This window comes from Tupaia chinensis, unplaced genomic scaffold, assembly GCF_000334495.1.
Source record: "Tupaia chinensis unplaced genomic scaffold, TupChi_1.0 Scaffold000117_2, whole genome shotgun sequence".
In the NCBI taxonomy this organism is placed as follows: Eukaryota; Metazoa; Chordata; class Mammalia; order Scandentia; family Tupaiidae; genus Tupaia; species Tupaia belangeri.
Genome location: NW_006159583.1, coordinates 1,383,077 through 1,388,707, shown reverse-complemented (window position 1 = coordinate 1,388,707; position 5,631 = coordinate 1,383,077). Strand labels below are relative to the sequence as shown.

The window sequence follows — 5,631 nt, the reverse complement described above, 5'->3', positions numbered from 1 at the left end:
TAAGGCACTGTGGAATGACCATTTCCTGTGGAAAGTGTTTCCTCACTTTCTCTCTCCCTTGCTCGCTCTTTATCTTTCTCACTAATAAGAGCACATGCCATATGGCAATTTTTTCTTTATTTTTTTCCCTTTCGAAGCCAGTGAACCCCACACCCACAACCATGTTAATCTTCCACTGAGTGTTCATTAGACTCTAAGAGCCAAGGTCTCTCCAAGATCCAATGTACTGAAAGCTGCATTGGTAGTTTTGAATACTAACCCTTCCAGAATAGGAAAGGCAAAGACCTTCTTTCCATTCAGTCTCTCCTTTCCCCGTAGGTCCCAGAAGTCATTTTTCTCAAAAGAGTGAGACAGTGGTTTGGATAGGTGACAGAATGGAAGATCACCCAATTTGCAGTAGGTCACGGTCTTCTTAAAATCCCCTGTTTTAGGGACCAGCAGTTAGTGTAATGGCTATGTCGCTGGACTCCCACATAGTCAACTGCGGTTCATGTCGTGGACACAGTGGCTTGGGACTCACGCCGGGCACGTGTGTGTGCGTGCCCAGGATCCCAAGAGGAGAATGGAGGAGAAGGGATTGTGGTGTGGCCATCCCCCCCCCCCGGAGGATGATTTCTCGCTTTCTGTCTCTCTGTCTCTCTCTGTCTGGTGAGCACACACGCCCTATAGCGAAAACCTCTGAAAAAAAAAATAATAATAATCCCCTGTTTTATATCGGTGCATGTTAACCTGAGAAGGCATTTTTTCCCCCAACAACAACAAAAAAGTAGTGTTAATATTTTAAATGCTTATCTATCTCTTATTGTTTAACAAGGAAATGAACAAAAAGAAAATTAAGGTTCTGTGACTTTTTTTTTTTTAACATGGAATGCTTCATGAATTTGTGCATCATCTTTCCACAGAGTCCATACTGATCTCGGCATCATTCCAGTTTTAGTATATTTGCTGCCAAAGCGAGCATGATTCTATGACATTTTAGAAGAAATGTAGTTGCATTCTCTCTTAACTATATGCACTAGTATAAACGCAATTATTCTTTTAAGAATTATTTTTATTTATTTATTTATTTATTTTTGGAGAGGTTTTTGCTATAGGGCATCCCCAAGGGGGATGGCTATGCTACAATTCCTCCTTCTCTGTTCTTCTCTTGGGATCTTGGGCACGCACGTGCACACGCCCAGCGTGAGTTTACACCACCGGGTCTGGGACTTGAACCACTGTCGACTACATGGGAGTTCAGCGACACAGCCATTATGCTAACTGCTGGTCCCAAGAATTATTTTTATTTTTAATTTTATTTATTCATCCATTTATTTTAACTTGACCACAGAGTGACAGGGGCAGGGGTAGGTGTGAGAAAGTAAGCCACCAGCTCCAGGATATGAACCATGGTCAACCATGAGGAAGTGTACAGGGCTTTAACCACCAAGCCACTTGCTAGTCCCCAAAATTCAATTATTTTTAAATCAAGATGTTAATATACTTTGGAAAATAGGTGTGATTTTATTTTAATTTAAAATAACTGCAAGAATAGGACCTATGTCTTTTTTCTCCTCTAAACACTACAGAACAAGTCTCCTGAAAATTCATTTTTGGGGGACCAGCAGTTAGCGTAATGGCTATGTCACTGGACTCCCATGTAGTCAATCGCAGTTCGTGTCCCGGACCCGGGTGCTTAAAAATCAAGCCGGGCGCATGTGCCTGCCGCTTAAAACTCATGCCGGGCGCATGTGCATGCGTGTCCAAGATCCCGAGAGGAGATTGGAGAAGGGACTGAGGCGTGGCCATCCCCCCTGTGGGGTGATTTCTTGCTTTCTGTCTCTCTGTCTGTCTCTGTCTGGTGAGCGCTCGCACCCTATAGCAAAAACCTCTCAAAAAAAGAAAAAAAGGGGAAAAATATTCATTTTTTATCATCAACTTTTTTATTTAGAAGTTTTTGCTACAGGGCACATGTGCTCACCAGAGAGACAGAGAGAGACAGACAGACAGAAAGTGAGAAATCATCCCCTGGAAGGATGGCCACACTGCAATCCCTTCTCCTCCATTCTCCTCTCGGGATCTTGGGCACGCACATGCACATGCCTGGCGTGAGTTTAAGCCACCAGCTCCAGGACTTGAACCGCAGTCGACTACATGGGAGTTTAGCAACATAGCCATTACGCTAACTGCTAGTCCCTCATCAACTTCACAAAAATTTCAGACTGAAATACTTGACTAACAAATTATAAATAATTGTTGATTCACATTAATTACATTTATAAAATATGAAATAAGGTTAAATATGTAATATGTAATAACACTCACAGGAACTTATTAGTTTAAGTAACCAGTATTTCCTAGAACTACTTGTACTAGTTACTTTCTAGAATAATCCTGAATAACAAAGATATTTTTTATTTCCTGTAATTTAGTACACACTCATTATGATTATAGTAACTTGAAAATATTTTATTTTGCATGGAATAAAGAAAATACATAGAAAGAACTAAAGGAATTATTATCAAGTCAATTGAACAATTAAACATCAATTGTCCTTTCACTCCCTTTACAACTCACTTTCACTTCCATACCTAGGTTTGATAATTTGTGAAAAAGAGGCAATAATAAGAAGAATTCTATGGAACTACCTCTTTTTACCACCAAATCTCTTTTAAAGACCAAAGGAGTACTGTATATTATTCAATAAACTTGCAATTTCTAATAATGGGTCCAAATTTTATAATAACCAGGCCACTTGTTTTCCCCAGGAAATTTGTCATGATGAAGTTACCTTTCAAATTACAAACTATTATTATTCAGTAGTATTACTGTGAGCATTTTGCTCAAACTACCATTGCATTTGGCACTGATGAAAATACAAATAATAAGTAACACATTTTAGAACAACATTTGAATTTGAAAATATGTCCAACACTACTGTTTACTCTGAAAGGAAAGAACTGTCTGTGGTTTCTCAGGAAAAAAATATATATAACTGCTTATGTCTAATATTTTACCTAAAAAGAGAGTATTATGTGCAAAAAAGTTCAGTTATTTTTTACTCATAATAATTATTATGAGGACTTTTTTTTCAATCTCCCCCTTAAAAGATAATTTGAGAAGGATTTTAGGAAGAAAGTAGAGTAGAAAGAACTAGGAGTACGTGTTCTTCACCTACACAATTGTTCTGACAGATGCTCTCATGGAACTTGGAACTCTGGGGTCTGTTGAAAGATTACAAGTTACAGAGAAAGACGTACACAGTGAATTGCTGTTAGTTTTGGTCAGTTTCTACTTTTGTCACAAGAGCAGCGACCCATCTCCACACACAGCTCTGTAAAAGAAAGACATATATTTTCTCCTTAAGCAGATTGGATGCAGCTTGTGGGAACAAGTGTGGGGAAAAGGGGACCCTGACTTTTATTATCAGAATTTGTGCACTGTTCACTGATTATTGCTTCTAATCTCAGGTGCTAAGTAGCTGTTGGCTCACCTCCTCCTCCCATTTCCAAAACTTCTTACCCAATGCTAAAGTGACTTACAAGGGGTAAAACGACCAGTGCCTCTTCTCTGCTCCTGTATGTTTATTTTTTGCCCATTCTGGGAGCCAGACATTAAAGATTAAAACATTCATAAAGAAAATTAGAAAATGATTACTCATGTCTGGAAAAAGGTATATGCTCAGAAAAGACCTGAACTTTAAGTTTCTACCTGAGTGTGATCCTTGACACAGAGACAGCCTACAGCATGAAAACAAAACAACCAAAATAAACAAGACAACAACAAAAGCAGCAAACTTGAGGAAAGAAGATTTCAGTTTCAAAGTCCCCACATTATCATGTTCAACTGTCTAGTTTTCAACAACAAGAAAAAAACACAAAGCATACAAAGAAACAGAAAATAGTCCCCATTCAAAAAAAGTTATAGGTAGGAACTATCCCTGAAAAAAAAAAATTTAAAAGCCAGTGGACAGATCTACGAGACAGAGACTTTTAAACAAGTAACCTAAAAATGTTCTGAGAACTAAAGAAAAATGTGAAGGAAGTCAAGAAAATGATGTGAACAGAATGGAATTATCAATTTAAAAATAAAAAGGAAATTTTAGAGCTAAAAGTAAACTGATTGAAATGAATAAATAACTAGAGGGCTTGAAAGGCAGATATGAACAGGCAAAAGAATCAGAGAACTTAAACATTGGCAATGGATATTATCAAATATGAAAAAAAGAGAGAAAAAAAAGAAATTGAAGAAATGTGAACAGAGCCTAGATCAAGCAGAACATCGTTGAGAACCAACATACATACCATGGAAGTTCCAGAAAGACAAAAGAAAACATAGAGATTATTTGAAGAAATAATAGATGAAAATGTCTCCAATGTTAGAAAAGACATGAATAAAAACATCCAAGAAACTTAATGAACTCCAGATAAGATTAACTGAGGGAGATCCCATAGTGGCACACATTATAATCAAATATTTGAAAGACAGAGAATTTTTTTTTTAATGATAGAGAGTGCACATTTGTACATGTGAGAGGAAGAGATATGCAAAGACATCAAAAACTACCCTCAACAAGGTCTCATCACACCATGATCCCTGTTCCTCGGTCCCCCATCTCCATGGCATTCTGGGTGCTTGTGCGCATACCTGGCATATTTGTAGGACAATCAAGGGATCCAAGGTTGTGGTTGGCCATATGCCTTCCAGCCTTGCAGGACACTTCTGTTACCATTATACTACAATAGTTCTCCAAAGAGAGAATTTATTTTTATTCATTAGCATCATAATCTTGTTTATATTACAATGAATTGCATATAACTTTACAGTGTATTACATTTCTTTTTCCAGAGGAAATGCCATGCATGTCAGTCAATACAGAGACATTAAAATCCTCATTTCATCATTCAATATCTTTTCATTGCTTTTCCCAGTCATTATTATTATTATTCCAATTATTTTTTAACCAATCACTATTTCTCATTTTGCTTGAAAAAAGACTTTACCTAACATAAAATACTTCTCAAACCAATCCAACTGAGAATACTATACACGTCATCAACAGGTAATAAGCCATATCTGTGTCCCACTAATGTTATGCCTCTCTATTTGTTCGCCAAAGAGAGAATTTTAAAAGTAGCAAGAAAGAAGTAACTTATCACATATAAGAGATTGCTAATAAACTATAGTCATATTTCTTATAAAAGAAAATCTGGGTTTTATTTTTTCAAAGTGCTAAAAGAAAAACCACTGTAAATGAAAATCCTATAATCTGGCTAAACTGTCCTTTAAAAATGAGAGAGAAGTTAAGAAACCCCTAAGGGTTGGGGATTTATTTAGCATTCATTACTTCTAGACCTCTCCTGCAAGAAATGCTCAAGGAAATCCTCCAAGATAAAAGGATACTAGATGGTAATTTGAATCTATAAGAAAAATAAAGATCTCAATAAGGGTAAATATATGGGCAATTGTAAAAACCAGTATTATTGTAATAATTATTTATAAGTCCATTTTTTTATTTCTACATGATTTATAAGACAAATTTAAAAATATATTAATCAGTTTTATTGTAACTAGTTTGTAACTCCACATTTTCTTTTCTATATAATTTAAGAGAATAGTGTCTTTTTTTCCTTTCATGAGAGAATAGAGGGA

The 5,631-nt window shown here is 36.4% G+C and overlaps 1 pseudogene; it reads right to left on the bottom strand.

Annotated features, from left to right (window-relative positions):
• Positions 1–857: 857 nt before the first annotated feature.
• Positions 858–957, bottom strand: LOC114007067 (uncharacterized; annotated as a pseudogene).
• Positions 958–5,631: the final 4,674 nt, after the last annotated feature.